Source organism: Pteropus medius, unplaced genomic scaffold (assembly GCF_902729225.1).
Source record: "Pteropus medius unplaced genomic scaffold, Ma_sr-lr_union100, whole genome shotgun sequence".
In the NCBI taxonomy this organism is placed as follows: Eukaryota; Metazoa; Chordata; class Mammalia; order Chiroptera; family Pteropodidae; genus Pteropus; species Pteropus medius.
Window position 1 is genome coordinate 170,923 of NW_024351735.1, and position 26,131 is coordinate 197,053.

At 36.2% G+C, this 26,131-nt stretch overlaps 1 non-coding gene across 1 annotated transcript; it reads right to left on the reverse strand.

Moving 5' to 3' along the window:
- Positions 1-1,063: 1,063 nt before the first annotated feature.
- LOC120589115 (5S ribosomal RNA) lies at positions 1,064-1,182 on the reverse strand. Its single transcript, XR_005649387.1, has one exon. It is a non-coding gene; the product is annotated as a 5S ribosomal RNA (ribosomal RNA).
- Between the last annotated feature and the right edge of the window lie 24,949 nt (positions 1,183-26,131).

The following is a 26,131-nucleotide window of genomic DNA, read 5'->3' on the forward strand; positions in this document are numbered from 1 at the left end:
ATGTGAAATGAAAGTTATCAAGGTTAAATAGTATGTGTGAGTGAGGCTCTACCAGGAGCGATTGTAGCAGGGAGGTACAACTTTGTATGCAACACGTGTAGGATGTATTTCTGTTAAAAAAGAGAGAGAGAGAGAGAGAGAGAGAGAGAGAATGATTTTATTCTCAGGTAAAATGACTAGTAGGACAAATCTTGTAGGACAAAACCTGAATGGATGTAGAAAGCCCATGGAAAATAAATTTTATTTACCATGGTCAAAGCTAACTAAGGTTTGAGGGTTTATTTATAAGATTTCCAGGAAGAGCTTGTGTTTACATTTGTCTACTTTACTAAAGACTGTAAAAGGTGTTTTGGTTTTTTTTTTTTAGCTTTTTGAGTAACCTGATAGAATGAAGAAGAATATTATTCTTCTTGAACAAAAAAAGGAACTTACAATATTAAACTTTATTTTATTACCCCTCTTTTTATTCTAGGAAATGGTTAAACACACAGAACCACCCTGCCTTGGCATATTCTAAGATAAGAATGATCTCCACCCTCTTCTCCAATCCCCTAAGACTCCACTTACTTACCTGTCTTTATAAATCCCAGGGTATCTTCCTCTTCTTTGAGATAATCTTCATTAATGAATGGTCCCCTAGTACAATAGTCTGAATCAAATCATCTCCTTAGTCATCCAATGCACTTTGCTCTTCACAAGACTACAATCCTTAAGTTAAGTGGCCTTGAGAAATTAATAAATGTAGCAAGCAATGGATGTAAAAAGAAGATGACAAAATGGTTTATGTTGTGATGACTTTTATGGAAATGAGCCTTGGAAAAAATATATGAAGGTGAGGAGGGGAAGCAGAAGTTTCACTTACTGGCAGACCCCAAGAAAAACAAAACTCTCTTCCATATGCACGGTTCCCAAGGGAGGTCAAAAACAGCCAGAAACAAAGAAATTATCACTGAATTTCCAACATCAATTCAGACATTTTTGAAAATAGATGAAAAAATAGCCTCCAAGGTAAGTCTTTCTACAATCCTTGTCAATTTACAATCCCTTTTTTTTTAATTTTTTATGCCTACAGCACCTGGTCTTCCTAGGTGGTCTCCCATCCAAGTACTAACCAGGCCTGACCCTGCTTAGCGTCTGAGATCAGATGGGATCAGGCTTGTTCAGGGTGGCATGGCCACAGACAAAGCTGGAATTTTTTATAGAGAAAAGGTTTATTAAGCTCCAAAGTGCTAACAGCCAGGGAAGACTCACAGAAGAGCATTTATGTTATGAGTAATCATCTAAAGAGCCGTTTCCTGCCATCAAGACACAAAAGTTCATCCAAAGTAAGAAGGAAAAATCATGGGGTCAGGAATAACTGGTTGGTGCCATAGAATGAATCCACAGTTGAAAATGGATTATGTAAACATTGATAGAAACCCTAGGTCCTAGAAGAGAAAGCACACTGCCTGGCTTACCAGGGCTTAGCCTGGGAAAATGCAGGACTTGGAGAAGAGCACTAAGTCCAATGGAAGCTGAGGATAGTTTCTGGGAGGCAGAGCATTGATGCGAGCACCCCAGAGTGGTGTGCAAAAAGTAGCAATGCTACTTAGAATTTCCCAGCCTCAAGGAGGTGCACAGAAGTGCCTCTCTGTTGGGCTGAGGTGATGCAGAACATCATCTGTGGTCCAGGCCAGGGCCTCAGATAACTGCAGCAGATGTGGCAGGGCTAGAAACAGGTGTCCAAGATTGGATGAGACAAGCTATACCTCAGTGACTGTCGAAGAGGACCCAGTGTAGAAAGTGGGCCAGACAGCCCTCACCTGGTTCCAGGACAAGAAGTCAGAATAAGTCAGCCACTTTGAAACTTATATAATATTCAGGGACAAAGGCAGCAAAGTATAGAAACTTCTGGATTGATTCAGTAAGCACAGAAAGATACAGTTTTTAAGTGGAAGTGAATTAATGAATTTGAATTGACATGATTAAGTTTTGGCTTACCTAGTAGAAATGGGTACTTACAGGTTACGTTAAGTTTGGTTTTAAAAAAATCACATCTTTGTGCACCTGCATTTGTGAATATAAAATGTTATACCTACTATGAATTACAGGTAAGGTGAAATTAGCAAAGTATAGGAAGGAGAGACTATTTTTGACTGAAATAAGATTGATTACAGCATAGGAATGACTATTAGAACTTTCTGGAATATAATTCTGGATAAAGTATAAGGACAAACAAATTTGATTTTAAGAAACAGCATGGTACGACATTCATAGAACTCTTCTCTAGGAGAGAAAGCATAAAAGAAAAGGGTGATAGATCAGTTGGACCTTATCCTGGTGGAAAGTATTTTTTTCTCTGATTCCAGGATCGTCATGGAAAATCTCTCTATATGGTATACCTTCCTGAGTAGGTAATCTAACTAAAAGGGTTATCCTAAGTAGAGGATTGACATTTTCCACATATTCTTCACCAGCAATCTATACATCTTGACACATAGTTCCAAATATAGGAGAGTATTTGTAGAGAAATGTAACAGAATATTTGAAATTCAGTATAATCTTTGAAAATCCAGGCTGTCTGATAACTAGACCCACACAGATAACAGATCACAGCTCTCTGGCCAAACACTTCTCCCTTTAATCATAAGTAAAAGAGCAGTCTGGTTTATAGACTCTCCTGGAACCCTGGTTTACAGGAATTAGTTTACTTAAATTAATCATTTTTATATTTTTGTTAAATTGGAAAATAGATTGGTTTTGTCTTGTTTTGGAATATCTGAACACACACACACACACACACACACACACACACACACACACACACACTGTCCTATATATAGTAGTGGCTTCTTCATTTACTTCAAAGCCCTGCTCTTGGAAAAATCCTTCACACTGAAGTGCAAATGCTACCAGTTTGAAATGCATGTCTTTTAGGAAAAGAGCAACCCTTAACAACATCAAAATCTGAAACTGAAGGAAGAAATACTAATAATGACATAGCAGGCTGCATCCAGGTAGATAAGAGAAATATCTGGGGAGGGACTGCCTGAAATCATACTACCTGACTGGTAACCCCATCTAGGCATAACTTGGTTCTGATGGGACCAGGAAACATTTGTCTGGTTAGAGATCAAAGGTAAGATTTTGGGGAATGAAAAGAAAGGGGTAGTTTATTTGATGGAAGCTTAGATATATATACCATAGATTATATTCATGCTTATTTCCTAAACAGAAACGGAAACTTAAGAAACAGTCCTTCATGCAAAAAGCAGGATAATTGGAAAGAACAGAGGTTCATGGCAGACAACACAATATAACACATTTCTAATGGTGCATCTCTAAAAATCTCCTGATAGACTTTCTAAGAGTCAAGTTATTCAGTGTAGTCAATACAGGCTCTTCCAAACATTAAATTCCATTTCTATGTTTTCTTGCCTAATAATGGCTTAGCTACAAGCATATGAACTTCTGTGAGAATTTCAAAGTGAGGAATTTATTTACTGAAAGAGGAGAAAGATTCTACTGCTTCAGCAAGAACCCTGGTGGCATAACACAGTGAATCCTGGTCCTTTCCCAATGGGACAAAAATAAGCAAATAAAGTTCATTACATAGTCTCTTAGCAGGAGCTTTCATGGAATTAGAGAGTTGGACCCCATCCTATCATCAGAATGTAATGCTGGTGCCTGTATTACTTTTGTTTGAGCCTTGTGCCCTTCTTTCTTTTCTTTCTCTTTTTGAATCACTTCGGGGGCCTAGTTCCATTAAAATGTACTCAATCTGAGCAGCCTGTGACAAAGATGTATAGGCTCCTCATGCAGGCTAATAATTTAACACCTTAAACAGACTAATACACTTACCCCTTCAACCTTAAATTCTTGGATCATTTATTCACATTATTTGGAGGAGAGTTTGAGAGCTGACTAGAGAAAGAATGGAGAAGAACCCTGATAGCAGGCAGTGGTTCTCAGACTCTCTTCCTGGCTCTGCAAAGGCAGTTTTGGCCCTAGGCTTTATGTATTTTCGGCCAAGCAAAAAACCTGTGGGCTGACCCTTTTTAGTCAAGAGTTAAATGAACATCTTATGTTTCTGGAGCATAACCCTGAAGGATCTCAAGAACTCTTCTAAGAGGCTTTTGAAGTATTTGTCCTAACATCTCCAGTTCTTCCATGTGAGATAAAGGCTTTGCCACATCCTAGCTGTGTGACTTTAGACAGTTATTTAACCTCTCTGTGCCTCACTTTCCCCATCTTTAAAATGGAAGTAATTATAGTACCTACATCATATGGGTGCTGCGAGATTTAAAGAAGTTAATATAGTTAACACATTTAAAGCAGTGCCTGTTGTAGATTGGGCTGCATGTGGGTGTTTGCTATTATTAGGGCATTTACTATTATTAGGAAGTGGAATTTGGTAATTATAATTTTCTCAATCTTTTTTTTTTTTTTTTTTGGCAATGTTCTTTCACCCCAATCATGTTTGTTGCTCCACATAGATTGACATCCTAGATATCTGCTTGGTTGGGCCCTCCCGCAGTTGGGCTCTGAGTTTATAATCAATAGCCATGCGGAAGTGTGAAATAAGTAATCAATCTAGGCAGGAGATGTCCTGTCTTCTCAGAGCATGGAGCACTAAGATGCATATGCAAAACAAGTAATCCTTTCATGCGTATAGGAAGCATTGGGAGAAAGTCATTGGTGGTGGCAGGGTAAGGCAGAGGGGGAAGGTCAAGGGACTATTAAGAGAATTTATACCCAAACCTACATATTCAAATAGTGATTTGACATATGTATCTCTTGAGAGGCTATACTCTTCTTTAAGTGATGCTGCTACATTTTAAAACATTTTTTGGAAATGTGAAAATTTTCAGAAAGCCAAATTAGAAGATATACATGAAAAGAAATCACTGTTTTATTTTTACTCAATCTCTGTTGGGCAGTGAGACTGTCAACTGTATTCATTAGACTTGGCTTTGGACGTCTTTTGGCTATTTCTAAAATGCCAAAGGATGAATGAAGCACTCCCACCACTGAAGCTGTCCAAATCTCAGTTCTGAAAGTGGCAGTAGCATTTGAATAAGGATATTTAATTTGTATTTTAAATCGTAATACAGAATTTCAGAAACTTTATTAAGAAAATTAACTGCATTACTTTGCAGTCATTTTATCAGTCTTGTACATTGTTAAATCATCATATTTTCTAGGTAAATCAAACTCAATGGCTTAAGATCCTGCCTAGAAAAAGCAATAAAATGCAATTAATCATGCATTTATTTCACAACAGCAGTGTAAGTTTTAAAGAGAATATTTGTAAAGTAATTCGAGTTTTTACCATGTGAATGCAAATCATCAGTATCAAGATCAGCAAGTAACACAGCTGCTTGTGATGGAGGCAGTCAAGGTAAGTGCTTTAAGAAAAGTGTTTAAGGAGCTATTTCTCTATTTCTATTCTCTTCTTTGTAGGAGCTAATTTATCCTTTGTACTACCTTGACAGGAGTGGAAATGCGTTACTCTGGGATTGCTGACTGCATTATGGTTAAGTCATTTGTGACTGCTAAATGGCTTGCACAGTAGCAGGATTGATAGGTATCAGAATTGCATTCGCCCACACATTTCCACCACACAGACTCTGCTCAATGGACTCTTATGTATTTGTCATTATAGTCTTCATCTCTGATGAGGTAGTTAACCAGGATTTGCCTTCAAATTCAAACTGATAAGAGTTTCTGGAAACACAACAAGCAGGGCACATTTATTGAGATGGCTGGCCTTAGGAAAATTACAAGGAAAATCCACAGCTTCTCATACCTGATCCCTGGCCTAACTTTGGAAAGTGTCAAGAGTATGCATGCACCTAGATAGCTGCACAAACATCTGGTTGACCTCTAAAATGGCTAAACCTAGCCAGAAAGGAGACACTGCACAAACTGATACTTGGCTAATTTTAGACAGTGACCATTAGCCAGTTTCACTAGCAAATATCACATTATCTCTTTTTTATTATTTTGTTAAGAAAAAGAAAACTTTCAATACCAAAATCCTTAAACACGAAGCCTCATGTTTTGTAAGATTAATAGTCTCATTAAGCTCTTCCTTCCCAGAAAACTGGGGAGACCACAACAGACTATAGCAGAATGTTAGTCTTATTCGATTAACAACTGTTACTGAGCATTTACTGTGTACCAGACATGATAACAGCACTAGAGAGACACAAATGAATTAAGACATGGATATCTTGCAGGGCTTAGTGTTTCAAAAGAGATTGAAAAATAGCAACCTCACATGTAAAGAAGGCTATACCAACAGTGAGAAGGTCCTCTAGGTTTAAAGATGGTACCCACCTACCTGGGGGAGTTAAAGAAGTCTTCACAAAAAATTTACATATGAGAGGGCCTTAAAGGTTAAAAATTCACTATAAAGAAGTAGGGTAGGTGAAAAACAGGATTTCTTTATTATGAACACGCTGCTAATCTCCGTAAATGGACCATTTTAAAATTCAAGATTAATAACAATTCTATCTCCAATGGGGATAAGTAACCAATGCAATCAAATTCTGGTTAATTGGGTAAAATTTTTTGATTCTTTGGAGCTAAAGTGACCAACAAAAGCTAACTGAGAAACAACCATATACATGTTAAATAAGTAAAACAGTACTGTGTGTATGTGTGTGTGCATGCTTGCTTGCACAACATTGTGATGGCTGGTTCACCATTATGAAGTACACTTGATAGACCATTCAGATACAAGACACTTGAAAAATCCGTTTCAAAAGATTGACCTACAGAAGCTAAGATTCAAATTCACATAACAGACTGTAATAAATATATGTGCCAATATTTTATTTATAAATTTCCCCAAACTTAAAAGTAGTTAAGCTTTTAATTGGAGAGGAGGTTTGGAGTGATTGGTGGGAGTCATGTTATATAAAATTTTAATTCCACATTATAATTCTGATTATATCATAAACATCTGGGACATCTGTTAATCAGAGTAAGATCTCCTCAATTCTTTAATACAAAGGCCTTTAATAGTTCAATTTTTGCAGAGAGGGAAAAGCTACTATTTCTTTTATTGAGTACTTTGTCCACGATCATGTGCTGAGGCCAGGACTGGAGTCAAATTTAAGCCAGACTGACAGAAAGCCTTTTATCTCTCTATGACATAACAATGTCTTTTTCAACTACACATTAATAACATGAAGATATAAGCAAAAAGGAGAATTAGTATTTCTTGAGTATCAATTATGTACTAGACACTTTGGCATGTATTACTCCATTTAATTATCAATTGTTATCTCCATTTTATAAAGTAGGATATTGAAATTCAAAGAAATTCAGTTTCTAAGTTTACTCATTTAATATGTGATGGAACCAGAATTATGATCCATGTTTTCTGACTCCAATTTTAGGGTTCTTTCCACTATACAACAGGGGACTGCCTTCCCCACTCCCCCAAAATATCTGAATTTAGCTTTCTCTCTCCGATGCAATCTTGTTAATTACTTATACATAACTGTCTTAGATTGGGTTCTCCCAGATACAGACCTTTAATCAAGGATTTGAGGGCATCTAATTTCGTTAGGAGGTAGTTCTAGGCAGAATCTTTAGGGAAATGGGGAAATGAAACAGAGAAGGAAAGGAAGCCAATAAAGGGGCACATTGAAGAGTAGGTTATCACCTGAGGCAACTGCAGCTCGGTCCATGGAGATTTGGGGGATAAGGCATAGAGCACATCTCAGAGTTTGTGGGTTATCTGCCCACAAACTTCCATTAGTTATTAGTTGAAGGCCGTTCCTAGGAGTGACAGAATAGGGAACAGTGAGTTCCAAAAGGATAACGAGGTTGAGAGGGGATGATGGACAGTTTTTTGTGGCAATTATTATCTTTATTTTAAAAATGTGGCAAGCGAGAGCCAGAGTAACTAAATCTCTTGTTCAGTTACTCAAGGATTATGAATATGCAAACAGAGGATTCTGCTAGACACTGTCACTTATCCCAAAGGAAAGTGTTTTTAGTGGTGGATAAGGACAAATATATTAACTTCTCTAGGGTGTTTCCTTATTAACACATTTTATTCCAGCTAGCGAGAACTTATTTTCACTTCCTCATGCTACTTTCCTTCCAGTAGTTAACTCTCAGGTCGTCAGCTTTCTCCAACTTGTGAAACAGTTAACGGGTCTTCAAGGCGCATTCTCTCTGCCTTCTTGTGTATCATCCCCTCCTTTGCCTCTCCCCTCTCCATTTTAACTTAATCATTTTTGTAAAGACCTTATCCCCAAATAAGGCCACATTTAGAGACACTGGGGGTTAGAAGGTCCACATACGAATTTGGGGGCGACATTATTTAACCCATAACAATACATATGTAAAGAAGTTAATTAGACCCACAGAACTGATCATTTATGTTAGATTTAGAAATAATCTTCATCTTTGGGGGTTTAAAATGATTGTCATGTTTAAAAGAATTTGGCATTTTGAAATTCTGAAAGATTAGTCTTATGAGTAAAATGTAAAACATATAACTGAGTCACTGATTTTAGATTTATTTAAAATATGTAGAAATTGAAGTTTAATATGTTTTAAGAGAGTTTAGTCAAGTTTGTAAATGAGGCAGAATATTTAGGAGTATGTAAATATATTAATTAAAGTTCCCTTGGGAAGTGACTGTTAAACATTGCTAGACTTATAACTATAATAATACTATTTTTAGGTTGAATTTAAGCTTAAGGGGAAACTAAGCTCTTCGATTTTTCACTTTAATAAATTGAGTATTATTTTTAAAAGCAGGCACCAATAGCATTTTTTGTGTGCCAGTCTGCCCTTATCATAACAATCTCATTTCAGTATTAAGGATATCATGTGAAAAAGATCTGCCTTTTTAGCTTAAACTTATATTTTTCTTATTATAAAAGCAACACATACATATTATAGAAGCATTTGAAATGTTTGAAAACATTTTTAAAGATCTGAAAACATTCATAAGAAAAAGATAATAAAGAAAAAGTATATAATCTAAGATAATTATAACAAATATCCTTATAGTAAATATCTGTATATGTCAATGTTTCTCAATGTGTGGTTCCCAGATCAGTGGCAGCAGCAGCAGCCTGGAACTAGTTATAAAGGCAAATTCTCTCTCTTTTCCCCACCCCCAGACATGCTGAGTAAGATTCTGGGAGTGGACCCAGCAAGCTGGCTGTTAACAGTCCCTCCAGGTGATTCTGTTGTATGCTAAAATTTGAGAACCACTGACACCTGTCATTATTGTTCCCACAGGATAAGTACTTAGGAGTGATAGTACTTAGTCAAAGGGTTTTTGTTTGTTTGTTTGTTTTTTACTAAACCATAGACTTTGTTTAGATTGCACCAGTTTTTCTACTATTTTCTTTTTCTGTCCGGAATCCAATCTAGGAACCTATATAATATTTAGTTGTCATGTCTCTCTTATCTCAAGTCTGTGAAAATTTCTTAGGCTTTCCTTGCTTTACAAGACCTTGATATTTTTGAAGGGTATTTGTGAGATGTTTTGTTGAATGTCCCTCATTTTGGTTTTGTCTCATGTTTTCTCGTGATTATATTGGGATTATGAGTTTGGGGGGAAAATATCAGAGAAGTAAGATACCCTTCTCACTGCATCACATTAGAGGGTACATGACAGCATTATGATTTATCACTAGTGATGTTAATGTCGACCACTTGGTCAGAGTAGTGCCTGTCAGATTTCTCCACTGTAAAGTTACTATTTTTTCTTTTCCATCTTTCACATTTTGAAAGTAAATCACAAAGTCTAGGTAGCACTCAACAGGAGAGACATTAAGCTCCTCCCAAAATGGGTCGGTACCTGCATATATTGTTTGGAATTGTGCTAAAGAAAGAATTCCTGTCCCCTACTAATTAATTGATGGATTGATTGATTTCAGTATGGATTCAGGAACTTTTATTTTGTTTTATTTATTATTATTATTATTATTATTATTATTATTATTTTCATCGAGTTCATTACCTTTCAAAAGGGCTCAGAAGAGGGGAAAGATCACTGAAGCAAGGGCGAAGAAATGTGAGTTCTAGTCTTGCCTGCACTGCTGAGTGCTACATGATTTGGACCAAGTGCTCCCCTTATGATACTATTCTAGGCCCTGCCAGAGCCAAAAGAGTGTATTTCAGCTGAGTCAGCTCCCTTTAGGCAGTGTTCCTGGAATACCCATGATTCCCTTCTGTTTGCACATCACTGGCCGGAACTCAGTCTTGTGGTCACACCTAGCTGTAAGGGGGGTGGATGGGAAATGTAATCTTTTAACTGGGCACATTGCTGCATTGAATAAAATGTGGTCCTGTTCCTAAGGAAGAAGAGGAAAGGAACATTGGCTGGCAAATGGGATCTCTGTTATAGATGCCTATGTGCAAAGGACCGTCTGTATAAACATAGACCAGGTAGGTCATTTTGCAGATGTATTAATGTAGCTGTTTAAATTTTTTAAATTAAATTTATTTAAACTAATAAAAACACCCCAAACAGTTTATTTTATTCTTTGGGTTATAATTAAGTAAAATGTTAATTTATTTGTTTCTTATGTTGTTCTAGCTTTGGCTAGATCTTTCAGATTGGCTCCAATTTTTTTCTAGCTTTATTGAGGTATAACTGACCAATAAAATTGTAATATATTTAAAGTACACAACATGATGATTTGACATACATATCCACTGTGAAATTATTCTCACCATCAAGTTAATTAGCACATGCATTGCCTCACACAGTTACTTTTTTGTGTGAGAATGTTTAAGACCTACTCTCTTAAGAAATTTCAATTATACAATATAGTGTAATCAACTATAGTCACCATATCATAAATTAGATCCTCAGACCTTACTCATCTTATTTGTACTCTTTTACTAACCTCTCCACATTTTCCTCACCCTCTAGCCCCTGACAACCACCAAGCTACTTTTTGTTTCTATAAGTTTGGCTTTTTTCCCCTAGATTCCACATATAAGTGATATCATATAGTATTTATCTTTCTCGGTCTGGCTCCTATGTTTTTTATTTATCCTTTCTTACTTTCTGGCACTACAAGATGCTCCAGGCTTCTTATCTTGTATTTTCCATTCTCAGCCCTATAATCAATCATTTCTCCAAGGAGCCCTGATTTCTTTAACTGGAGAATTGTATTTAATAACCAAGAACTGGGCACTGAGTAATAGCCTGTTGCCGCTAGGGTATTACTAATTCTAGGCCCTCCTTTGAGAACTAAGAAAAATGTATACTTTTAAGAATTCCAATATATGTCGCCAAATTGTCCTCTAACATCTTTTTCTAGTTTACATTATACCACTAATGTATGATAGAGAAAGTTTTCCTATATCTTTGTCAAAACAGATTTTCATGATTTATTTTATTTTAACTTAACCAACTTGGTAATTTTTTAAAAAATGATATACCCAGAACATTTTTATTATGGTGATAATTAAATAATTTCTGTATACTTATTAGGTATTCTACTTTTTCTTTTTGTAAACTTTCTCTTTGTGAAATTCTACTAGTGATCATTTTCTTACCATAGTAAAAGAAACTACTTAAACTTATGCTATTCCCATATTAAGATGACAGAAAATGAACATACTAATAGTTGTGTCTAGAAAACCTCATGGCTTAATTATATTTAGAGAATGAAAGAATGGCCATTTAGTTATCTTTTTGACCTGAAGCTCATCCGAAAAGACAATTGTTAGACCACATCCCAGAGTAAAATAAAATATTGAGACATCTCAGATTGACCTCCCACTGCACTATTAGCTGACAGCAGTCACGAATATCCTATGAGTTTGTGTGAAATATGGGGTGATTTTAAGTTCTTCTCCCTTTTTGAAGAAAAGTCAGGACTTAGTTGTGCCTATGGCCTGATTTATAAGGATTGGTAAACTGTCAAACTCCTTCCTCTGAACCTATATGAATTTTGCTATACCTACAAAAGAAGTTAAAATGGAGTTTGAAATTTTAAATGTGATACAGGGGATTATAATCAGGACATTTCATTTATATTGTAGTTAACTTTTGTATAAGATATTCAAAGGCAGTTATAAGATTTAGCATGGGCTTGAAAAAAGAAGGTAATGGGCATTTGAAGGACAAGACTAGGTCCAGTGACTAGAATAGTATTATAAGGGCCTCAAGCCCTAAAAATCTGGCAACACCTTCTCATTTACTTTTTTTTACCAGTCTTTGCTTTAATCACATGGAGCTAATTACTGTCCCTTGACCATGCCAGGCACACTTCTGCTCTATTACTATAGAGTGTGCATCTGCCTGGACCATTCTTTTTCCTCATGTTCATGTGGCTCCCTCCCTTGCTCTTACAAGTCTGCTCAGATGTTACCTTCTCAATGAGAACTTCCTGATTTTGATGTTAAACATGACAATCCCTCACTTTCAAATCTCTTTATTAAGACAATGCTAGCAGCTATTATAGATAAAACCCTGAATCTCAATGGCTTGTGACAATAAAAGTTTATTCGCTCAAAAGTCCAAATGATAGATTGGTGGGAAGGGATAGATGGTAGCTCTTTTCCACACAGCAATTCAAGGAGGCACTGCTATCATTAGCATGTCAATTCTAAGCATGTTCTAGAAGTAAATAAAGAAAGAAAGTGATAGTCAAAGAAGGAGCTTTTCATGTTCTGAGAGAATTCATTCAGTATAACTCTACCCACATTTCATTAGCCTGCACTCGGTCACATGATTATATGTAACTGTAAGAGAGACTGAGAGATGTGGTCTAGCTATATGCACAGAAAGAAAGTCAAAAGTGTGTGGTTAATAGCTAGGTAGACTCTTCCACACACACAGTAGGCACTGTTAAATATCTGCAGTCAGACTGAATAAATAAATGTATCAGGGCTGTGGGTAATCTATTCCATTCAAGTTAAGAGAGGTTTGGGGGGAATCAATGAATAATAAGCATAATTATTAATAATAAGCAATGAATAATCAGATAGTTTCAAGGCATTTGTATTTAAGTGGAGAAATGACGTGTGCCCACTTGAAAAATTAGCATACAAAATAATAGATAAGAAACGAACAGCACCTATGAGTACTGAACTGGTCATGGAAGTTCTTGAGGAAGATAGGAAGGACTCTCTCAAATTGGGTCTTTAAAGAAGGATTAGAATTTTAGTAGTAGAGAGGAAGGAAAGAATAAGTCAGGTAAGGAGAACATAGAGAACAAGGATGAGGACATGGGAAAACTTGGGGTAGGCATATATAGATATATATATTTCACATGGAGAAGCTTGTCAATCAAAATAGGCTACATTATCTCATGGTAAAACAACACCAACATCTCAGAGTTTTAGAACAACAAAGGTTTATTTTTGGTTCATATTATGTGTCATCGAGGGTCAGCGGGGGCCACTCTTCTATTTGCCTGTGTCTGCATCAGAGACCAAGTTTGACAGATTACTCACTCTTGGAGACAGTGGTGGTAACTGTGGCTAAAGAAAACACAGAGCTCTAGAGGGTCTTACCTTACCAGTTAACTGTTCTGTTTGAAAATGACTAATTCATTTCCACTTAAACTCATCATCTAGGACTAGTTACATGGCCTATCTCCCTAATGGGAAGAATATGAATATTTGTCAAACAACACTAAAGACCATCACAAAAGGCAGTGGAGAATGAAGTTAGATTGGAGGTACCAGCATTGCCTTCAGTATGTACAAACACCACTTGGACAGAAATTATTAAAACTGCAAAATCCCAATAGATTCTAAAACTTACCTCTACACCCAGATCACTTTTAAATTCTCCATCTGCTTATCTGACTCCCTACCACAAATCTCCACTCAGATATTTGTGATTGTTTCATTTATGAATTTATTATTCAACAAATATTTGAATACTCATCAGGTAAGGTGCTGGAGACACAGTGATAAAGTAAGTAGTGATAGTCCCCGATTTGACTGAATGTGACAAACTATAGGAAACTGTGTGAGGAAAAAAGGCACTGATGAGAAAAAAAAACAAGAATCTTTAGAGGCACAGCCTCACTGCTTACCTGTTCATGATGGCCACAGAAGATGAATATGTCATCTATCAGGCAGGGCAGCATCTTACTTATTTCTTCTACTTTCTCTAATGTTCCAAGCAAGATGCTAGGCATAAAGTAGATGCTGATGCTGTCTTGATAACTGTTCCTTCTTGCAACCTTATTTCTCCTCCTCTTTCTCTTTCCCTACTTCTCCACCTCTCTTGATCTCTTTACTTGCAATGACAGCACCATCTCAAATTCAATTCTTTTCAGTGGAAAGTATTAACCATATTTATAAAAGAAGAGAAGCTGGCAAAGAATATGGTTTCAGCCTTTTCATTTCTAAAGTAAATAGGGGTGATGGATTTACTTAGAAAAGAAAGTGCCAAAGATAAATTTTATGGACAATAAATGTTCTTAACAAGGGCAGGTGGATTGATTTGAGTTCTGCCAAACACAGGTCTCCCACTGACGTGCCCTCATTCTACACCTCAGTGCAGAGTGAGCCATTTATCCAGTGTTAGAAGAGTGCCTTTAAAAAAGTCATGACTGGAATTTAGAAATACTTTTGTATATAAAGAAAAAGAACTTGAGCCTTATCTACTTTATTAAAAAAAAAAAGCTACATCTAGTTCTTTTTAAAATTTAGTGAGAGAACTGGCACACAATAGACAATATTATTTGTTGCTCTGAATTTATTTATGTTCTTGTTTCCTTTTTTTCCATAAGAAATATTCTGACTTCGAAAATGGCTTTTGGAATAAAGACCTGAGATGTAATTATGGAAAACTTGATATAGTTCTCCCTGCCCCAATAATTGGTAAGTACCATATAGCAGTCTTTTATTGAAGTTTTTTGAAGACTAATATTATGAAATGTGTATTTTGAATTTTAGCCCAAGAGGTTTAGAAAATTACAAACTGAACTTTGCAATTTTCCAAGATTCAAATTTATTTTTAAGTAATGCTCTGAGTCAGCAACCTGAAGATTGCTAGAACATATATTTTGGTATTAATATTACTCTAATTCTAGGGCACTAGCTCTCCACTATAATGAGCCAAACGAGAAAAACAATAATTCTAAAGAAGACAAAAATGCATAGCTTTCTAAATGAAGTCAGTTCTGTGTAGCTTACTTTACATAGCCACATTTTAAAAATAAATCAGAGCATAAATAAACAAATAGACAAGCATAAATCAACCTCTTTACTTAGGTTTCAGCAAGAAATTAGGACGTGCGTGGGTTGTTAAGGAGATATACATATATCCCTGAAAAGCCTATAGCAAGATCATCTGTAATATCCCTCTCTAAAGGCAGAGATTTTGTCCAACCCAATTATCTCAGCTTTCTTTATTTCCATAAAGGTTTTCTGAGCACTGAGGACTGGAGGTTGGATTTATCCAACAGCTGGCATTTTCAGAAGTAGGTGCAATGAAAAAAGAGATGGACTATAATTAAAGGTCATGAAACCTATCAAATAAAGAGACAGGAGAAGAAAGAAAGAAGTTTAGTGATGGAAAATGATAGGGATGAGGGATTTGAGAGAATCCGATGAGGTCCAAGTGCTGTGGAAGTGAGGGCTCATTAGAAAGTTAGGAGGAAGGGCACAGATTATACTAGGGAGTGAGTACCAATGAACCATGTAAGGGGTAATGTGGCTCTTAGCATGGGTGACAAGACACAAGAGGACGAGAAGGTCACTGCTGATGAGGAGGTTGAGGAACTTTAGGACAAGATGTTCTGTCTGTGTCATCCACATAGTTGTTAGCAGCAGGAGTTACCATGCAGAGTAAAACTGTGCACATGTGTAGAATGAGTCAACGGGCAAAGAGAATGTGTTTGGGCAGTGAAAGTAATGAGTGGAAAGTGAACCAGAGCCAGGAGCACTGCTTCTGAACATTGCCTCAGGCACACTTCAAAAACGTAATAGCATTTATTGAAAAACTGACACAAGCTAAACAATCTGCTAAGAGCTTTATATTCATTTTTTCACTATTCACAACAACATAATGCTATTATTTTTCCTAATTTTACAGACTACAAAAGGGCATGAAGAATTAATTTATTCAAATAAACATAATTGTGAACTCAGGCAATCTATTTCAGATTCCATGTTCTGAACCATTAGGCTATCTTGTCGCTCGGTTGAGAACCTCATCTAGGTGAGACCAATGACCTTGAGTAGGAAGACTTTGCCTGGAACTATCATAAGAAACTACAACAGCCCAACCACTGATCAAGAACAGTTTGTTAGATTTCAGAGGAAGGCCCTTAACCTGAGATGGAAACAGAGACTAAAACTCATTATGACAAATAGCTTCAGAGAAAGGAAGACCTATTTCCCACACCCCTAGGCAGTGCCTCCATCAGCCCTGTGAGTGAGCGGTGCTAGAGAACACCATTTTGACCAAGGAGACGGCATAAGTGGTAGTGTGTTTGCTTATTTGGCAATTTTGTGAATACTTGTCACGTGGTATCCGCAGTCCATAAAGAGAGGACTAGAAATTGTGAGGAGGATTCCCCAAGCTGCAATATGTTCATTGAAGCAGATGATATTTGCTGCCTTAGGTTATATCTAAATGGCTGTGAAAACTGATGTGAAAACTAAAGTGTAAGAGAAAACTTTAGAAAGAGCACAAATAGAAACTCTGTAAGTACTTCATCCCTAGTCAATAAATTTACTTGGAAAAAAAATCTTCATTTGTTTGTTTGTTTGTTTTCAACTCAAAAATAAAAGTAAATGTCAGTCAGTGATCAACGTAGAATCTTCCTATTTCTTACATCCAGATGAAACAAAGTAGGTATCTGGAACATAGCCTGAGAGAAGCCCAAGGAAAGGAAACCCAAAAACACTTTATTAACCCTGTTTCCTTTACCAGAGCAGCTCCCAAATGTCAGCTCCCAACCCAGAGGCAAATGCTGGGTATAACTCTGTTGTGGATCCGTGGGGAGACAAGTGGGACAGGAAACACTGCACACTCAAAGGATGCCCCAAATCAGGAAAAAAAAAAAAACTGGTTACAGTGTTCAACAAAGAGAGTAATGTCAGAAGATCTATAAAACAGACTAGAATAAGCCAGATCTAAAGTTCGAGGTGGGTACAGATATTTCTAGAACTTGGAGAGCAAGTTCTAGAAATAGGGATGTGCTACCTGGGAAGAGGAGGGTTGATACAGAGAAGTCAAACCAATGGTGCATGGCTGGAGTTGTTTAGAGGGCCTGCAAGCATATTGCCAGCCTAATGGTTTCCAGTCACATGCTTTTTATATGCTTCGGCACTTATATATCATTTGATGCCCTATTTTCCCCTCAAAATTAACATCCACTATGGACAAGTAAAAAGTTATAGGTTAGGAAAAAGAAAAAAAGAAAAGAAGAACCATAATATAGCTCCTTAGAAATATTATTAATCTTTGATATAGTCATCCAGATTTTTTCACATATATATTTATATATTCAAAATCAGACTATATTATACATAATGATCTATACATTGCTTTTCTCCCTTGGTATTATATTATGCCAAAACATCCAGGAAGGGATAATTCTTATGTTACATATGCTGTTCTAAAGCATAGAAATTGGTGGACAGGTTCCCAACTATAGGCCAACGTCACTAACCAACGCTATGATACAAAATACTAAAGCATTTACACATTAAAGTCTGTAATATACCATGACCAAGTAGGATTTTCTGAAGAATATAAGAAGGTTCCAACATTGGAAAATTAATTCATGTAATTCACTAGATCAAAATATTAAAGAAGGAAAAAGGCATGACTATCTCAATTATAGATGTTGTCCATTCTTGATTTTCCTTTTACTTAAAATCCCTAGTCACTAGAAACAGAAAGAATATCCTATAACCTGGATGACTAACAGAAATATCACACTTAGTGATAAAATATTAGAAGCAGTCACAGTAAAGTGAGGGAAGGGAGGAAAAGGAGGAGGATGAGACAGGCGAGAAGATAGAAGAGAGAAGGCTATCCTAAATCAGTGCTGTACTTCGACATTTTTTTTATTTTCCTGAAGATTCTAACTAATGTAAAACACACAAAATAAGGGGAATAAATTTTCTAAAAGAAGAGATATTGTTGCTACTTGCTGACAATATAGTCTATCCAGGACATACAAGGGAAGAATCTCTCCCTCCTGCCAAGAAAAAGATTTAAAAATATAAAAGGTTTCAACGAGGTAGCTTATATGCAAGATCGACTCACATAATCAATTGCTTTCCTGAAAACTGTCAATAATTTAAAAATAAAGTAAAAAAAGATCATGGCTAAAATAGTAACCACCACTATAAACCACCTAGTAATAAATGTAATACTGAATATATAAGATGTTTATGAAGAAAATAACATATTTATGGAACTATAAGAAGACCTAAGTTATTTAAAAGTTATAAAATGTTCTGGTATGGGAAAACTCATTATAAAGATCTTTTACCTTTTAAAATTAAACTATGTTAATGTTTAATGAGGATAATTTAAAAATATATGTAATATGCTTTTATTATTTTCTCACTTTTTTCCCTGTAGTCTATTCATCGAGAGGTCTCCATTGATTTGAGGAAAATTTGTATTTTAAAGCAGAAATGCAAAGAGAAAGAAAGAGGCAATATTTAGAGTTTGACTTCAAAAATATAATTTTTGATTCCATGGTAAGGAAATTGTCTTGAAAGCTAAGGTTTGCTGAGTGAGAAAAACAGTTCATAAATTTCACAAACTCTCTTTTACATTTTAAGAGCTAAATCTGAGTGACCTAGATGTTATTATTATCAATAATAGGATGTTATTATTATCAATAGTGTAGATAGACTGTAACACACCATGTAAGGTAAGTTCCTGTAAAATGGAAAGAAAAAAACATACAGGTTGCCCCGACTCCTCTAACTTGGGAGAAGAGAGATTTAGAAGAAAAATATCTAAGGTAAAGATGCTGTCTGGATTCCTAAAAGGACATAAGGACAGTTACAGTATTAAAAAGAAAATAGAAAGGAAAAAACTGTTATATATACGAATAAGAGAGCAGGTAAATAATGTATATTCATAATATATAATAATATGTAAACTTTAAAAAGAATGAGAATAATAAGTTACGGAACTGTATGTATAATACAATCACATTCTTCTCAAGAGTAATACCATGAACATATTTCCATGGCAATTAAATCTATGTCTATGGCATCATTTTTAACGGCTGCATATTTTGCATCATGTGAACATGCCATACTTTTCTATTGCTAGATGCTCAGTTTGTCCCATATTATAATTTTTATAACATAAGAATTTTGGACATATATCTTGGTACCCTTTCCGATGTTTATTGCCCAATCATTTCCTTAAGGAAAATCGATAGAGCTAGAATTACCAAGACAAAATGCAGGCAAAATTTTAAGACTTTTGATACACAGTAACAGGTGGTTCTCCAAAATGATTCTGCCTGCTGCGTGGTCAGCTTTGGGGCTGATGTTTAAAACAGGGAGAGGAGAGGTAGGTAAACTTGACTGGAAAATAACTGGAAAAATTGTACTGCAAGAAGTAGGGACAGCTCCAGACATTCTCAAATAATTCTGTTGATAGGTTTTCTACATAAAGTTTTTATTTCTTTAAATGTACTCAATCATAGTTGCAGAAGTGGTATCAATGTCTTATTTCTTTTGTCAGATTAAAAAAAGCTTTCCTAGAAAGTTAGCTTAGCACAATAAAAGGTAAGGAGGCATAGCCAAAAGAACACTAAAATTGAGGTAACAGCTGTGAATTTATGTCTGAGCCTTAGTTTATATCTGCGAATTAAAGAAAGTCACTTAATCTCTCTTAATCTTCATTTTCTCACCATAAAATAAAAATAATATTGTCTATGGTTGTTGCAGTAATAAAATAGTGCATGTCAAAGGACCTGATGCAGTGCCTGAAGCAAAAGACACCAGGTTTCTATTTCAGCTTCCATCTTAGAGAGCAAAAAGATAAGTGAGTTTTATTTAAATAAAATGAATTAAGTTATTTGTTGGACAGTACACATGATGGAAAGTATGCTGGATAAAATCCAAGATGGGGGCCTGAGTTCTGGAGGAATTTTTCAGGTATACTACTGCTCTGTCACTAACCTTCTATATGATCTTTTTTAAAAAAAAAAATTGAAGTATAATTGACTTACAATATTATATGTTTCAGGTGTACAACACAGTGATTCTATGTTTATATACATTACAAAGTGATCATCATGATAAGTCTAGTCACCATATAAAGTTATTACAGTATTATTGACTATATTCTTTCTGCTCTTTGCTACTCTTCCATTACTTATTTATCTTATAACTGGAAGTTCATACCCTTTAATCTCCTTCACTTGTTTCACCTACCCCCGACCCCTCTAGCAATTACCACTTTTTTCTCTGTATCTATGAGTTGGTTTCTGTTTTGTTTTTGTTTGCTTGTTTTGTTTTTTAGATTTCACATATACATGAAGTCATTTGTATTTGTCTTTGTCTGACTTATTTCACTTAGCATAATAACCTCCAGGTCCATCCGTGTTGTCGTAAATAGCAAGATTTCATTCTTTTTAATGACTGAGTAATATTCCATTGTACATATGTACCACATCTTCTTTATCCATTCATATTTAACAAATAGCCAACTCTTTCCAAGATGTATTTTCCTTGCTTATGATGAGGAAATGTGTTCTGAATCAAAAGGTCTCATCCTAGGGCTAATTTTGTATGTACATGCATTTTTCCAGAGGTAAAGAGAAGACATCCAAAGCAGTTTTCCATAGATGTCAAAAACTGTTAGAGATCTTGATGCAGTAATATTATGGTCAGTAATATTCTAGAATCTAAATGATCTAAAACTTTATCCATCTAATACTCTCATTCTGATCAAGCTTACAATTGACACTTCCTTTTGGTTCAATATTATTTATTAGTATGTTATGAAACAATATAATATTTTAATGGTGATTTTCTGGCAAATGCCATAGGCTCTTTCTTGGCCTCCATGTCTCCCTGCAGTTTTCTCACAGCTGCTGGGAAAATGATATGGCACCGGTGTCGCTACACCGAAGGTTCCGATTACCCAAGTGATTTCCTAGATTTATTATCCTCCTCATTGTTCTTGGTTCATTTAAGAAAAAAAAATTGTTCTCTCTCTTGGCTAATTCACCAGAGTACAGATTTAATTAATAGGTGGCAACATATTGCAGCTCTCACTGCCAAGACACATGATTGAGAGCCTGTAGGCTTCCAGATCTTGTGATTATTTTTATTTCAGTCCTCTCGAAATACACACGATCATATTAAGAACAATGTCAGATTATAGCCTCACCATGATAAATATGAATATCTGTATTAAAAAGCAAACAAGAAAAATACTAAATGTAAGTGATTGTGTTAGTAAACAATATATTTACTTACAATAAAAAAAATTATAGTCTTAGATGATTGCATCATGGTGCTCAAAAAAGTAAAATGTTCATTCTGCTAGTATTCATCAAGAGTCAACAGTGTGCTATGCAAGAGGATATAGAGTACTGAACTTGAATTCTTCCTTCAGGAAAATAATTTATCAGCACATGCAAGAATATGACATGTATGCAAATAACTATAATACAAGGTTGTAAGTGTTAAGTTCCAACTCAATATTGATAAATCAACTGCTAAAGATGTCTTAGTGGTCAGAAATAAAATTTTCAAATGAGGGAAAGAAAGATTTCATACAGAAGTTAGTCATTAAGCTGAATTTTGAGTCACCGGTTGAGTTTGGACACATAAAATATTGCAGACACATTCAGAGGCAATAGCATGGACAGAGCAAAGAGGAGACTGAAAAATATGAGGCCTCTTTAGGATGTGCATTTACTTCAGCTCTTGGTAATATTTCTTAACCCCTTGGTAATATTTCTGTCACCATGACCACAACTAGTCTTCCTAATTCTGGCTCCTCTCTTTAAAACCCATCTTTGATTCTACTACTTCAACAATTTTATTCTAAAACTTAGCACTCCTACCTAAATAAGTATATTTTCTCAGGGATAAATTCCAGGACCTTTTACATGGTATTCTAGGTCTTCATAATCCAGCCCAATCCAGTTTTCTTATCTTGTCTTTAGTGATCTTGACCTGACCTTGTCCCCAGACATCAACCCTGAAAAACTAGACAAGTAATTCAAAAATGGTTGTTGACACCACATTGAAATTTGCTACATTATAGCTATAGAATGTGTTTCCTGCTCGTTGAAGTAGCTAATGTTTACTTCAGGGAATGGGAGAAAGGATGATGTTTTTATACTACATTCAATAGTGGTCAAAAAAAAGTTTGGATTTATTTAAAATTTTAAATTTATTTCTTTAGAGTTGAGGAAGAAGAGATTCCAGACTATATACCAAGAGCTATATGTCTATGCCAGGGACAATCTTTAGAAGAGATGTCCTCACAAAGGGACTGAGGTGTTAAGACTATCCAAGAGATAGGGATTAAAAAAAAAAAAAAATGAATGTGTACATCCTACAATTCTCTCACTGATAAGAGAAAAAGAACAACTCAGGGGAAAAATGATGGCAGGTTTTTCATAAGCTAATGGTTATCATGGAGTTCTTAGGAGGAAAGTCATAATTCAAAGAGCTAAAATCCTCAGCTCCATTTTCAAATTGCAAAGAGCAGAAAAATGGAAAGCAGATTTTCCTCCAAACCAAGGAAGCTTGAGGAAATAAGAGACAACTTGATCCAGAGTTAGGATGCTAAAAGAATAGCCTCTTGGCAAAAGCTTTAAAGCAAGAAATAATTAAAAAGAAAGAAAAGTAGGCCTGAAGTGAGGCTAAGAAGGTGGTAAGGCAGCTACTCAAGGGAGGTAAGCAGGCTCACGTCCCAGCACAGACTCCCTGAGGATTTCATGAGAGCAGCCTGTGGGGAGAAGAATCATGGAGCTGGTGGGAAACGAGGCAGAAGGAGTAGCATTTCTAACCTGAAGGCAAAGCAAAGTAGACCTAGATGAGGGAAGGAAAATAGCCCCCTTCTCCAAGAAATTTAGGAAAGCCATCTTGATCTAAGCCTGGATAGAAACAGTAAAAAGGCAGTTTCCAGAGTGGGACTGAAAATAGCTCCTGGGTCTGAAGAGGCAGGCCATAAGGACGCCTCTGTCCATTAGCCTCACAGCGAGACTGTACTTGTGCTCCCCACTCAACCATTCTGATAGGGTCCCCTCAGCTGTAGTGTCAACATTTGATATGATGGACAGTAGTGGGGAAGACATCCAAAGCAGAGGAGAATATGTCTGAAGACCCAAAGGGCTGAATCAAAGGCATCAACAAGTGTGGAACCCATTCTTCTGGACTGTGATTTATAGACAGGTCACGTAAGGGATCCCAGAGCAGGCTCAGCATCACTGGGCCCTGATTATACTATTATAATAAAAGAGGTCACTGCTATTCCAGCAGTGGGAAAGCGTATATACTGCAATTAGTGGGAAAGGGCAGTTTAGGAAAAGAACAGTGGACTAGGACTCCTGATTTCTACTACTGGTTATTTTATTAATTGCTGTGTGTCTGGGCAATGCATATACTCGGGATCTTTGCTTCTTTATCATTAAAATTAAGGGGTTGGACTAGATAACCTAGTTTCTTTAGATTCAGAAGATCCACGATTCTAAGAAGGTTAAGCTTTCTTATATCTATAGATACTTCTATACCACGATGGCTGGGCATCTATTTTTTTGGAGGTTAAGAGGAGTGATGTTTTGTTTGAGGAACTGTGAGGGAAGCATATGCTTATTTAGCAAATATTTATAGAGCACCTATTATGTGCCAGGCACTATCTTAAGGATTGGAGATATAGCGGTGAACAAAATAGACCAAACATGCCTGCTCTAACTGAGTTTAGAGTCTAGCAAAAAGGAGCAGAAAATAAAGTAAATAAGACACGATATATAGTATATCACAAGGTGATAAATGCCAACGTGTGATGGTGTCTGGAATCGAAGAAGGCTCTGTATGATAAATGGAAGGCAGAGGATTAAAGAAGAATTAAGCACCTTGGAACAGAACAAGAGCAAAATTTTCTTTTCTGTTAGGCACATTTTCATCATACACACCTCTATGTGCTACTGTGGCCAGACACTGTGGCAATAGTCACAGCGATCTTGTAGTTGTCCGTTTGCTAGAAGCTGTGACTTGCAGAAAAACACCCTGTCAAAGGCCATTGTGGAACTTGCTTGGTGCTGGCAGCCCCTGCTGAAAGCAGGCTGCTTTTATTTTCTCTTGGCTAGAATTTCTGTTTTTTTTTTTTTTCCTTTCTCTATTTTTGGACTGAAATTATAGTTTAATGAATATTATTAAATAGTTCTTATTCACCACCTGGTTTTCTTTTTCAAATTAATGATTTCACAGAATTTTTTTTTTCAACTGGGTAAATGTCAGAGTTTAAAACAAACTCTCCTTTTTGCAGGTCTATTTTCTAGGTTAATCTCATTAGTAGGTCTAGATAAGGTGTAATATTTGTGTCCAAGAAAGGAAGTCAGCATGCTCCAGTATCTTAAGAAAATTACATTTTCTGAAAGCAAGTTGGCCTCTATCTAATCACCATAAGACACTTTTTTTTTTCTAGACAACCAAACACAAATTGGCTGATCTCTTGAAAAAAAACAAAAAACAAAAAACTCAAAGGTTAAAGAAGGAGGTTAGAGTTTAACTAAAATAAAACAACCTGAAAAACACTTAATCACCCAAGTAACCAGTAATCTGAATAGACGGGAAATATATGAACATATCATCTAGACTCAAATAGAAGAACTAAAAGGTCAATATTTAGAAATACATAATTTCTTGGGTAAAAGTCAAAGCTCAAATTCCAAGTCAAATTGCTTTATGCTATTATGATTCGTTATGGATTTGGTGTGGGAATAAAGGGGGGAAGTGCCAATGAAGACCCCCAACTTGATTTCAAGGAACCTTGTGCCACAGAGAGTAAGGAGCAAAGACAATAGAAAATGTTGTGATGCTTGGCTGTGGATTTCCCAGTGTTGATTTTTAAGATGCCTACTCGCTGAGTCAGAATGGAGAGTGACAGAGAACAAGGTGATGAGATTGGGGTGGGGGGAGTGGGCGGGGGGAGGCATGCAAGCCCAGACGAACAAAAAGGGAAAAGAGGAACTGATTCTAGAACAGGTGTGAGTCTGGAACAGCCTCACACAATCCAACAGGGTCCTGGCAGCCTTGGTCATTAACCTTCTCTGTGTGGGGCAGAGAAGGAGAGCTTTGGTCTTTGTTACCGTTAGTTTCTTTCCTTCCCTGTACTTTTAGGAACTTTCCTAGAGGCCTGTGTCACTATGTTTTGCACTGAAAACTTATGAGCACTTATACTAATACTTATGAATTATTGTAGTAATAGTAGTAGCTATAATAGTAATAGTAAATACTGATATCATGTCCACTATTTTTCAGCCACTGTTCTAATTACACAGGTTAATGCATTTAATCCTTACTGCTACACTGTGAAGTTGGTCCAATTTTTATCCTCATTTTTCAGATGAGGAAACCTGAGCCACAGAGCAGTTAAGTGACTTACTCAAGAGCACCCAATAAGATTCACAGCTGGAGAAGGAAACAGGATCATAGGATGTCTAACTTGTGACTTCTAGACTGTTTGCTCAATTTCCTATCATAGGAGTGTGTTTTGGGGGTGGTGGTGCTCGAAGACAAGCTACATGACTGAGGGGACAAGAGCACTGTCTTGTCACATCCCTGCCCTCGTCTCTGCTAATAGTACTCTGTCCCTAGGGTCAAATGGTGACATCAGGATGGGAAATACCAGGGCTTAGAGAGAGGTTCCATGAGGGTATACTGCACAGGAGAGTTGAAGTGGAGGTTGGGGTCCTCGAGGACAAAGAGAAAACAAGGTCTATTGGATGGCAAAGAAACACCACTTAAAAAGTGTTTAATGTTTGAAGAGAAGAATACTAAAATCTAATGCTATTCGTGTGGAGATCATATATTTGTAAGTCTCCAATCAGGACACATAGTTTGAAACAAAGTCTAAAAATGGAGCATAATATCTAGAATTGTGACTATCTCGAAAAATCACTGACATACCCGATACTGAAGCTGTTTTTAAGTCACCTGCTAAATGTTTGCATTT